At 35.2% G+C, this 13566-nt stretch overlaps 1 non-coding gene across 1 annotated transcript; it reads right to left on the bottom strand.

Annotated features, from left to right (window-relative positions):
• Window positions 1-340: 340 nt before the first annotated feature.
• On the bottom strand, window positions 341-8944 carry LOC111073823. Its single transcript, XR_005967958.1, has 2 exons — window positions 8552-8944; window positions 341-656 (listed from the first exon to the last, which is right to left on the bottom strand). It is a non-coding gene; the product is annotated as an uncharacterized LOC111073823 (transcript).
• Window positions 8945-13566: the final 4622 nt, after the last annotated feature.

Here is a 13566-nt window from a genome sequence, read left to right as displayed (position 1 = left end):
AACAGAGCATTTTCTTTCTAAATTACTCGCTGCTACCTTAAGAGTTCTAAGACATGCCCAAGAGAGTTATTAGCTTTATTGATTCATCCAGAAAGTCCTTAAGGATAATACCAAAAAATAGCCTATGATCACGGTGACAAGTAACAATAAGAAATTTTCAATTAATTTATAATTATAGTTTAATTATAATTATACACTATACCTTTTACTTTATTTTACAATAATAATATTTTCGTTTAGTGTTAAGAACAAAAAACTGACAGTACATAAAATACAAACAGTAACTGCCAAATTAGCAAAGATGGATTGAATAATTATTAAAATATTGCTGATCTTCTGAATCTTGGCGCCACAGTTTGTACCCAAAGACAACAGAAAAAATGACTTGGTATGTGCAGATATATTTCGATTTATATATTTGCTGAAGACTAATTCCAAAGATGTACAAAAAATTACCGGAAAAAATACACTGCCTTCTGTGTAAAAAGCTAATAAGTATCCCAGGCATGATGATAAAAATATATGACCTTTTCTTTTTATTATCATATTTGATTTTCCAGTATTAGAAAATTTACTATCAGGCAAAAAAATACGTCCACTTTGGATATTTGGTTCAACCTCTGGATCGGAATATAGTACAGTTGGTGTTCCATTGTCTGAAAGAAAAAATCGAATTTAATATTAGGATTTATATTATCCCTGGCCTCGCGAATAGATGGTTATATCAGTTCAGTGTGTTTGAAGAAAAGGTTGTATAAATCATAGAGGTCCATTTTGTCCCCTTTTTGCCACTTGCCAAACGTAAATTTCGGGCTTATAGTGGCAAAGTTTTGTGTTTTTTATAAAAAAAGGACAACCCAGATGGACAGGGCGGTTATAATAACTACCACCATGACCTACGAAAGGAGGAATGTGCTTCAAGTCTTTTGACTGTGGTTTTCCACAGTTGCGCAGGTGGCATTATGGTGTGGGGTGCGAGTTCTTATAATGGGACTTGGGAGCGACAGGTACTTTGATCAAAAATGATTGCAGATGTGTAAAAAACTGTTATGCAAAAGGTTTCTCATATTTTTAAGAATATTTTTGGACCGAAAACATGGTTAGTGGAAGTGGATACATGAGCAAAATGTGGACTTGCTTGAAAGGCCGTACACTCTGGACTTAAACATTGTGAAACCAATTTAACGGCAAAAATGTGAAGGAACACAAGTTCAAACGAGAAGGAACGTTGCGAGTCGCTTCTGTGGACGCGTCTCTACTTTTATACCCGTACTCAGTATATACATTTTTTAGCTTATGTATGTAAAATATGTCATTATGTCATTATATAAATATGTGAGATTATGTATATGATTATGATTATATGTAAGTACATATGGGCATTTCTCTGACGAGGTCCACCGAGACAAAAAAATGTAATGTCTATAAAAACACATTTCCATATAATTATGTTGCGATATTATAGTCTAAATTAAATGAACGACAACTAATTTCCCCAATTGACATTAAATTTCAATAATTTTGACGGAAAACCTATTCAAATAAGCAAAAATTTCCTTTTTTGGTATTTTTTTTTGCTTTAGCGATTTTTTCTATTACTATTATCTTATATAAAAAAGTGCATTCTTGGGAAAAGTTTTTTCCATAATCTTTCTAACGTATTGGACTATCTTAAAAAAATACGAGAAAAATGCTTTAATCCCGGCTAATGGTATATTTTTAAATGTTATTAACCAAGGAATTTTTGTCCCGTGCGACATGTCCCGTGCGAATATGGTATTAATTAAATTTAAAAATAAATGTAAATTATATTTGCGTATAATTATTACCATTTTTAAGAGACATCCATGCACAACATGTACTGAAATTTGCATCAACATATGGCCTCAACTTTCGCTGAAATCTGAGTTTGAATAGATCGCCGCGAAAATCACTTCCATATTTGTCCCGTGCGAATGGCTCGGTTTTTTGACAAAATCTCGAAAAAGAAAAGTGGCCCAAAATCGACCTCAGCACCACTTATAGACCTAGTCCAGAGGTGTATTATAAAGCTAAAACGATTTTGAAAATCCGTCTTACTGTGTCCTTTATACCACTTGAAATGTGTACGAATATCCCGTTCGACTTCAGAGAAATGCCCATATGTGGAAATTTTAAATATTTTACATTTAAAATTTTGTTGCTACATCGTACGACAAAATATTAAAAAATATAGTCAAAAATTCAACATTTGTAAAAGGGATTATCCTTGTTGAATATGAATTGGTTAGGCCTATATTCACCAAAAATTTGGCAATTATTGAGCGTACGGTTTTAAAACTATAAACCAAAATATCACCTAAAATTGCGTTACATAAAACAGAAGTTTTCGAGGTTAGGGTACAACGTGGAAAAACTCTGCGAATTGGGTAGGTATATAAATACAAATACAACTGTATGCATGTACTATGTGAAATATGTAGTGTTAATTTTCAAAGTCATAAAATGTCAAAACCTTCCCTGTTTTTTTTGCTATAAGTCGGCGGAGGCATCTGACGAACGTTACTGGCGTGACGTTACCAAATTCCAATTAATAAACTCCTAAAAATATACTGTTAACCGAGTTTGGGCATAGAAAGACTTTATGGAAAACATTTTTTCAAGAATCATATTTTTCCTAGGAGATAATAGTAAAAGAAAACATGTTCATAAATACCAGAAAATACCAAAAACGTTAACTTTTGCTTATTTTAATAGGTTTTTGCATTAAAGTAATGAAATTAAATATCATTAAAATAAATTAGTTACAGTTCAATAAATTTAGAAAATAATATACCGAAATAATTATATGGAAATCGAGTTTTATTGAATTTTCATGATTTTTGGCCTTTTGGCGGAACTGCCCATATACAATGTATATTCTACATCTAAAATGTATATACTGTATCTACAATGTAGATTTTACATCTTCTCCACGAAAGGTCGCGCACTGCACAGAGCAAAGTTTGTGCGATCGAGAAAGAGAATAAGTTGCGTCTCTTGTGGGGAGGGGTAAGCAACTGAAAATTAATTACTTCATTCTGACTAAAATAATGATCCGATCTAAGGCAGATTTGGCAATCTGGTAGATATGGTAAATTTTCTTCAAAATTGTGGCTGTCACAAATTTTCGTCTATTGTGGGGGCGGAAGGGGCGCGGCGAAATTTCGAAATACACTTGTAGCAGTGTGATATCACATGAGTCTGGAAACAAAATTTGGTTCCTCCAGCTTTTATAGTCTCTGAGATCCAGGCGTCAAACAAGACGGACGGACAGACGGACAAACAGACATGGCTCTATCGACTCGGCTATTGATGCTGATCAAGAATATATATACTTTATGGGGTCGGAAACGTTTCCTTCTCTGCGTTACACACATCCACTTTTACCACAAATCTAATATACCCCTTAACTCTTTTTGAGTACGGGTATAAAAACGAAATTTCGAGTTTGACCGTTAATTACGCCCCTTCCAGTGACACGCCTACTTTAATTTTTCTTTTAAAAAATTATTTTAAGTATTGCAAATATATGTATTAAATTTCAGACTTATGAATTATACCTAGCCGGGTTCAAAAGTTATTAATTTTGCAACGTGTTTTGAGAAAATGAGCCACTGTGCGGCGTATATCTCTATATCATCATTTTTCCGTCAGGACCATCAAAGTTGAACTTTTCTTCGTCACTGTAGCTAACGCTTTCCCATTCATTTGTTCCTTAGTAGAAGCATATGTTTGCGTACCATTTTTTCATATTTAATGTTATTATCAGAACTTAATATTTGCTGAATACGACGAGGGCTGATCTTACGAGACAGTTAGCCTTTATATCCCGTGAACTAGTCGCTGTATTTACAGTTAAACTCTTTATTAGTCGTTTTGTTCGATCAGACACGGGGCAAGGTCGGCCCCTTTTTATTGTTTTATTATATGCTTCCGGGTTTTTTACAAATTTTTGAGCAGTATTCTTACTAATTTCTGCCATATTGGCTATTTCGCGAATATTTTTGCCTTCCTTGCGCAGATTAATAATAATATTTTGCATACTCTCCGACAACTTAACTCCATTCGCCATTTTTACCGTCTTTACGTATCGTACTGTATTAAATTGACATTTTTTAGTCTTAGATAATTCAATTTATTTGTACACAGATAGTAAGAATAAAATACTCACCTTAATTTACGAAAAACTTAAATAAAAATTCAATTACAAACGACCCTAAAAGCGAGACTCGAGTCGAGCAGGTACATGTTTTGGCGGGTGTTTTGGTTGTTTACCATGATCTACTGAGAGCATTGTTAACAAATTAAACAGATTTTAGAAATTTCGAATAGAAATATATTAATTAACCCATCTTATTTCAGAGGCTATTCAGTATGAGTGCCCGGAATGAGCAAGACGGCCTTAGGAACATGAGCACATCAACAAAACTAACGAGAAGGAACGTCTGAGTCGCTTCTGGGGACGTGACTCTACTTATACCCGTACTCAGTCAGTATATAACATTTTTCAGCTTATGAATTTTTAGAATTTTAGAATTAAAAAAAATTTTACATTTTACATTTTTTTGCTACATCTGTTATCTGCATCTAAATCTACACTGTATATTCTACATGTACCATTTAGATTCTACACCTCCTCCGCTAGGGGTAGCGAGAGAGAAAGAGAATGAGTAGCTGAAGTAGACGGGGGAAGCAACTGAAAATTAATTTCTTCATTCTGGCTATAATTATGATCCGATCTGATTCAGATTCGGCAATCTGGTTAATATGATCATTCTCTACGATACTGCGTTTTTAGTTTTATCGTATCTTTAAAATTGTGGCTGCCACAGATTTTCGTCCTTTGTGGGGGCGGAAGGGGGCGGGGCTAAATTTTGAAATACACTTGTAGCAGTGTGATATCACATGAGTCTGGAAACCAAATTTGGATTCTCTAGCTCTTATAGTCTCTGATATCCAGGCGCTCATCGAGACGGACAGACGGACATAGCTATTTCGACTCGGCTATTGATGCTGATCAAGAATATATATATACTTTATGGGGTCGGAAACGTTTCCTTCTCTGCGTTGCACACATCCACTTTTACCACAAATCTAATATATACTCATTTTTGAGTACGGGTATAAAAAGGTTCTGTGGCAAAAAAGAAAACACAGAACAAAAATTGTAATCTACATTTGCATAGGAAAACAATAGATAAAATTTGTTATCTCATTTTTTTTGTTCAGAGGTAGTGCTTCTATTTTTCACATAACTTAAGTATCTTATATCTGGTTGCATAGAACTTTGCAGTTCTGAAAAGCTGACAAGTGCAGCTATAAATCCGACTTAGACACTTTAAGCTGCAGCTTAACGTCTTGAAGATATTAAGCTTTCAAATTCAAATTTGACGATTTTTTTTGCGGTATTTTTCCCTGAAATTTTGATTTTAGAAACTCCGGAAACGTAGAAAAGAAATATATTTCTTGGCATGAAAATGGTTTTAGATAGACGCATTAATTAGGCTTCGTTTAATGTATCGTTTGTAAAAATCGATGGATAAACAGTTGCAGCCGATTGACTAAAACGACTCAAAACTCATTTTACCTGAAAAATACCGTCCGTTATGGTCCAACTTCCCATAAGTAGCTGAGATATCATGCAACCCACACAAACATCAGTTATTTTCAGTTAGTTTTAATAAAATAAAGAATATTTTAATTAAGTGTTATGTTACTACAATATTTTTAAGATTAGTGATAAATTGGCTTTGTTACTGCTTTTTACTATTTCTAAAATGGTAACTTGGCTGTATTCCTTTGTCATTAGAATCAAGATTCCCTTATGAGAGTCGACACATAGTCGCCCAACATATTCTCATTCCGAACACCTTGATATCGTCGTTCCATAGCTTTTAATTGTTGTTGAAATCTCTCTCCGTGTTCATCACTAACGTCCCCTAGGTTTGTCGGAAAAAAGTCTAAGTGGGAGTGCAGGAAATGGATTTTGACAAGTTAGCTCCAATTTTTTCATAATTCCTAATTAGGTCTTGAACGATATTAACCTAATCATCACTCTTGCTGTTACCAAGAAAATTTGTTGTAACCAGTCATACCAGGCTGCTTTTCCATTCGTAGATAAAATATTTTCAAATCCATCAACTTTTAGTAGTTTAAGAATTTGGGGGCCACCAAAGACGCCTTCTTTAACTTTTGCCAGCGACAGACGTGGAAAAACAGTTTTTAGGTAACTCATCGATTCACCTTCCTTATCCAGTGCTTTAACAAAATTTTTAATTGGTCACAGCTTAATGTGTAATGGTGGTAAAATAGCGTCGTTCCTCCCGTTTTGGCTAGAGTTTTCTAGAGTAATGCTAAGTTTTAGCTCTGCTATCCCACGACTTTTAAGTCCCACGCGACCTTCCACTGTTTCCATTGTGTAACAAAACAGTCTTTAAACTTTCCTTATGAGTTATTTTGACATCTTCCTTCAATAAAAGGACATCCTTTAACAAAGATCCAAGAAGATCGGCTTTACTTTTAGGAATATCCAGGATCCTCACCAAATCGTTCAATTCTTCCTGTGAAAGAGGCTTGCAATATTTATATTCTCCTGATTGGTCATTACTTAAATCTGTTGTTTCGTTGTGGCGTTATTTCCTCTAAAGGAGGAGCAGGATGCGTAAAGCCTTGACTAGGTTGTTTCGGGTAAGCCCATTTCATGGATCTCCCGATTCCAGTTATTTTGAATGAACAAAATAAACATTCAGAGCCGTGAATCTCTGGTTTTCTCAACAGCATTGGAGTAAAAGTAACTGTCCACAACATTTACAGACCAAATGGATATGATCAGGTATGGTATATCCGAGATATATCCATATGGTATATGGTATGGTATATATCCATACCTAGGACTCGGTAAAACCAAAATTACAGGTCCTTTTTGTTTCCTGCAATCCCATTTTGGCTGTTGGACCCGTAATGTACCGGACGGTATTTTTTCAAGTAAAATTACTTTTGAGTCGTTTTGGTCAAACGGCTGCGACTTGGCCGTTTATCCATCGATTCCTACAAACGACGCCTAAATAATCCGTTCATCTAAAACCAAATTCATGTCAAGAAATATTTTTTTTCGACTTTTTCTGTGTCCATCGTATGACAGGTCATAGCTTATGTCATCGAGCTGCATGACGTTGCCATCGATGTGTGGTTTCTCACACATCGCTGACCCGTACTGCAGGGCATCTAAAAAATCCAATATACCCTACCCCAATACTCATGGAGTACCAGGAATCCATAAAATGAAAAAAATTTTCATATTTTCCTGAATGGGTTCAAGCTTTTTTGTCTTATTTGTTTTGACGTTTAATTTTTTATTTTTTTCCAAAGTAAGTATTTTGTTTTGTTAATACAATATATTTTACAAAAAAAAAAAACTTTTAATAACACTAGTCAACACGATTTTTCCACAAGGAACAAAACGAACTTTTTCTTAAAGATTTGGGGCTTAGAAATGTTTTTATGATATTTTTTTTTCTATGGCAGAACTTTTTTTTAAAGAATTTTTGAAAACGGGTATTTTTTTAAGCTTTTTTCAGAGGTAGCGCTTTTTTTCACATAACTCTAGTATCTTAAGTCTGGTTGTAAAGAACTTTGCTATTTTGAAAAGATAATTAAAACAGCTAGAAGTTAAGCCTAAACACTTTGTGAGATCAGCTTACCATCTGGGAAATATAAAGCATTGAAATGCAAAAATGATTTTTGTGCGGTATTTTTTAACGAAATTTTTACTTTAAAAACTCAGGAAAAGACGAAAAAAATTATATCCTCTGAATCCGCTGAATACGCTACTTAAAAAATTCTTCAAAAAAAAGTTCTGCCATAGAAAAAAACCATAATTATTTAAAAAACTGTAAAGCCCCATATCTATCGGAAAAAGTTGGTTTGGATCCTTGAGGGAAAAAAAAGTTCGATTTTGTCGAGTAGTGTAATCTGCGACTGTTACGTAACACTAAAAATTGCTGTTGAATTGCTATTTCATTCCAGAGGTAGTCAACATTTTAATACCCGTACTCAAAAAGAGTTAAGGGGCATATTACATTTGTGGAAAAAGTGGATCTGTGCAACGCAGAGAAGGAAACGTTTCCGACCCCATAAAGTATATATATTCTTGATCAGCATCAATAGCCGAGTCAATATAGCCAGGTCCATCTATTCGTATGTACGTCCGTCCGTCTTGATGAGCGCCTAGATCTCAGAGCCTATAAGAGCTAGAGAAACCAAATTTTGTTTCCAGAAATTTTACATACATAAGCTAAAAAATGTATATACTGAGTACGGGTATAAAAGTAGAGTCGCGTCCATAGAAGCGACTCAAACGTTCCTTCTCGTTTTAATCTTCAGAACGCGGTTTTAATTACACACTAAAAAAAAAATGACCATATCTGTCAAGAGCAGTTGGGGAACCCATATGTTTTTTGGATCGCTTATAAATATGTATACACATGTATGCACATAAACATATCATGGTGATGTACTATAAAAATATTACCGGAAAGATCCGTTTCGCGTGAATTAGCTCTGCCATTTAATTTTTCAAGACGTTTTTTTGCCTCATCCAATACTTTCTTTCGGCGAAGATCGCGTCTCAAATTGGTATTATTTGTACTGGTTTCATCATGAATTAAAGGGTCCATTTTGAGCTATATGAATTTCAACTTTTTTGTTACCAATGCGACTAATAGTGTGACCGTGGATTTATCGATAAGTAATACCGTCAGACCCTCAGAAATATACTGAAATCTCATTCTCAATATATCAGCCTAGTAGGCACAGCACACTGAGAGCATCTCGGGGGAACGGTGAGATTTTGAACAAATGTATACTCCTGTTCACATTTCCACCATCCATGGAATAATATGAATAATATTTTCGATTCCCACCGCTATCATGGACTGGGCAATCTCCATATTAACATAGGATTTCATACTACGTCCAAATCCTCAATACTCTCCTGCCAAATATTAATCAAAGCACCACTTCAACCTGCAGCTTGTTGTTTTTCTAATTTCTGTAAACTATAATGCATGGCAATAAAAAGCAAATACATATATCCATTAAACATATTATATATAACATTTTCGTTTCCTTCCATTTTTATATATTCTAAAAAAAATAACGGAAACAACTGTTGGACTGTGTGTTATTTTTTTCCATTACTTCTTGTCATTTACTGTTTACATTTTCGCTGTGGAAATGATCGAAAGAATACAGCATGGAAACGTGCGAGCTAGGAACATCCCAGATGGATGGTGGAAAACTGTGAAGTTTTCGCATCGGCATACCCGAAATGGATAGGCTCCAGTGTGAAAATGCTATAGTATCAAAGACTATAAAATAAAAAGATGTTGCATGAGAAAGTACGTTTTTTTCGTTCTGAAAATTTCTAACATGCACAGATAGCTGAGAAATAGTACTAATTACGGGAAAGATATGCTAGTTATTGGAAGCAACCGAGCAACTTCGGCAACTCTGACTCCACATTTACAAATTATATACTCCGTTGGTAAATTTAATAATTTAATAATTTTTAATTAGCTCTTGCTTAAGTCGATCGCCTTTTCACCTCGATCTTGCATTTTCTGCCTTTTTTCCAATTTAATTCAATATTAATTACAACTAATCGTGTACATCTTTAAACTCATCATAATTGATATTTCTTTGTTCCTATTAGCTGTGTTTCGCTAGTTAACAATTGAGTTAATGATAACTTTATATTCCGAACGTGAAACAGACTTGCGCAAGCAATTTGTTAGTGCTTTTATCCATTCCGATTTGGATCATTGCTCTCTGTGCTCACGCTCTGGAGAGCATGGTGCAAGCTCTCACTCTCAATTGCTCTCACGGTGTCTCTGCTTTCATGAGCTTTACCGTTTGTTTTCGTCACTTCGCTGAATCGTCTGCCGCTGCTGCTGATCGTCGCTCGCTCTGCTGCCTGCTCTTTTATTTCGCTTGTGCTCCCCCTTTGCGTTTTTCTTCGAGCACAGTGATTCAACTGCTGTCAAAAATTATTATAGTCTGCAGTGCAAAGAAATGCGAATTCGGTGGCAACATAGTCGGCGATTCATTCCTCAGCTCCTGGATATGCGACAATGTCGCCCATATAAAATGTTCTGTTGGTGGTAATTTTGGACGGCTACACGATCTCATCTCAAAACGTATGGGTCTGACTTGGTAATGTTTGGCCTGCCGGATGATTGAGGGCGAAATGCAAACATTTATAAGACAGACTCGTACTAGTTGTCAGGATGTCCGGAAGCAATTTATCGCTCTCAACGAGAAGTTCCTGACCCTGAAATCACAATTCCTTGGCCTCAAACTCTTGAGTAAATCTCCTAGACGGAAAAAATTCCTCATACCGATAACAAAAACCTCTTGTAACCTTTTGGAGTTGGGGCGCCTGCTTCACATCTACATACATCCGAATTCTTCGCTACTCCGAGCGGTCATGCCTCGCCGTCAGTCAATCCGCCATCAGTTGCTCCGGTGTTTCTTACACCGAATATCCATGAAGCAGTTACTACTACGTTCGGAATCACTGTCGCCACCGCTGTGAGTGCTCCCAGTGGGAGTGCTTGCTGCTGATTATGTCCGCACTGTTCCTGTCACCGGTCCTGTTCCTTCCGTTGCTAGCGACGCTGCCATCGTTTCTGCCACGAGATCTCTTTTGGGAGTGGCCCCACATGCTCTCTCTCGCTCGGGACTTCAACTAAGAGCAGTGGTACCTCGAAAGGCTATCTTTGTTTCCCGTCTTATACCGAAGGCTAGAATAGAGGATGTTAAACAACATATGACATAATTGTGACCAAATTAATTCTTAGACATAAGCGCAATATTTCCGCCTTTAAGATTCTTCTTCCTGATTCTTTACTATCTAGATCTAGATCTAGAAAATACAATTATGCATGAGTTCCTACATAAAGACTCTATCCAGAGTCATAATATTACCGTCCCTGGTAGTTCAAAAAACTAAGTAACGTTTTTATCAATCATTACCAGAACGTACCCAGTATGTTAGTCAAATTGTGTCAAATTCATACGAATAGGGCCTCTTTTGACTTTGACGCTGTCGCTTTAACTGAAACCTGGCTTAACTTTAACGATCACATTATTGTCATGGATCATTTTATCTTACCACTTCTTTCTTGGCTACGTTACTTCAACGATTTTATCGACGGGCTTACCTTTGTCTCCCTTGTCCAAATCAATTTATAAGAAATAGTAGGGACAGACTCCTAGACCTTATGTTTGTTTGTGATGCTGCTTTAGCTACGGTCTCCAGAGTAAGTCCAGTATCACTTCCTGAAGACCACTACCATCCAACTTTAGCTATATCCCTTTAGTGTGTCCGATCCAGTTGTGCTGCCAATCCCATGGCCCCCAGCCCAATAAAGTGTTTTCGGACAACTAATTTTGCTGAGCTAAGTCTTCACCTCTCGCACGTTGACTGGTCTTTTCTCCACGCGTTACAGAACATTGACGAAACAGTCAATTCGTTCTATGACAATATTAACGACGCCCTTAATATATATGTTCCTGTTAACAAATCTGTTGCGTCAAAACCTCCCTGGTTCTCCAAGAAATTGTCTTATTTAAAGAATAGAAAAACTAGGCCATATAAAAAGTATCAGAATACTGGATCTATGTCTGTCTATGCCCAATATTCATCTGTTCGTTCTCAATTACTGTTAATAGTCTGTGCTATAATCAATGCCGTTCCCGGTGTGGTAAAAATTTCCGTAGTGATCCAAAAAAATTCTATTCGTTTGTAAATTGCAAACATAAGTCCAAAGCATTTCCTCCATCCCTTCATTATCAAAACAAACCAGAATCTTCTGCTGCTGATATTGCCACCTTTCTCCAATCAACGTTCTCGTCACATATCTACACCGATAGAAAAAAGCCCTGAAATTTTAATATTTTCACTTAGATTTTAATATTTATGCCATTGATTTTCATCCAAGAGTGGTTGTATTAAAATTGAATATTTTTCACTTAAATTTTGATATTAATATAAAAATATTTAAATTTAATATATTTCATATTTAAATTTAATATGTTTCATATTTAAATTTAATATGTTTCATATTCAAATTTAATATGTTTCATATTTAATGTTAATATGCTTCATATTTAAATTTAATATGTTTAATATTTAAATCTAATATGTTTCATATTTATATTTATATTCATTTTTAACTAATTGGTTATTATTTTGCGTACGCAAATTACATTTCAAGTCCTCATGGTGTGAATTGGTTAAAGTTTTCAACTAGAAATAATCGCAACATGAGTAGGACTGCATTGGTTGTGATTATGCCCCTGCGCTAAGATAATTTTACTGTGCATTCAAGGCAGCAGCAGCTGGAACTAGTTTGGAATTCGAGGGACATAAAAAAATAATATAAACATAGTTAAAATAAATACAAAAAATATTTGATTTCATTTAATATGGAATATTTAAAATAAAAAGTTTTTCCTTTGGATTTTAAAAGAAAAATTTTGAAATCAAGTCATAATAATATTCAATTTAAATATGAAACATATTAAACTACAAATTTAATATATTATAGTTATTTTGAAGTGTTTTGTATTTAGATTAAATATGACCGTATTAAAAAGCATTTTTAATACATTTATATTTGAATCAAAGTGAATTCTATTAAATTTTACTATGTTTGTATTTAAAAATGGCATTTTAAAGTCAAATATGATTGTAGCTATTTTTACTATGCCTTTTTTCTATCAGTGTACCACGCATTCACTCCGTATCCCTACCATTTACCTCATGCCAACAGCATTTTTCTGCCTTTCTTTGAGGAAAGTGAGGTTCTAGAAGGTTTGTCAACGATTGACATATCATTCTCGGCGGGTCCAGACAAGGTACCAAGTTGTATTTTAAAACACAGTGCGCAGTCCTTATGTAGACCCTTGATATATCTTTATAACCTATCATTGGAACGGTCTTGTCTTCCAGTCATTTGGAACGAATCCTACATCATTCAGCTTAACAAAAAGGGTTCAAACGCTCACATTGAGAACTACCGAGGTATTGCTAAGCTTTCCGCCATGCCGAAGCTGCTTGAGATCCTTGTTACAGGGCAATTGCAACACCTATCCATCGAAACACGGTTTTTTTAAACATCGATCAACATCGACAAACCTTCTCGAGTTCTCTTCTGCAATTTACCAAGGCTTTGGCTCCGTGAACAATTATCTGCTCATTCACAAGCTTTTTTAATTGGTTTCCGTCAAAAGTCAAAAGCCTTGGTAAAATGCGTGAAAATTAAGTCTGTTTGCAGTGAGCTTTGAAGTCCTCGGTTAATTGCAGAAACCATTCACAAGCTTTTTTAATTGATTTCCCCACTAATTTTCTAAACTGGATCAAGCCATATCTTTCTAACCGCACACAACGTGTTTTGTTTACTAATGTTTGGTCGAATGTCGTTAATGTTACATCAGGAGTGTCAAAAAGTAGTCATTTGGGTCCAATTCTGTTTATTTTAT

The sequence above is a fragment of the Drosophila obscura genome, unplaced genomic scaffold (genome assembly GCF_018151105.1).
Source record: "Drosophila obscura isolate BZ-5 IFL unplaced genomic scaffold, ASM1815110v1 contig_199, whole genome shotgun sequence".
Classification (NCBI taxonomy): Eukaryota; Metazoa; Arthropoda; class Insecta; order Diptera; family Drosophilidae; genus Drosophila; species Drosophila obscura.
Note: the sequence above shows the minus strand (reverse complement) of the source record. Positions and strands in the feature narration are given on the sequence as shown.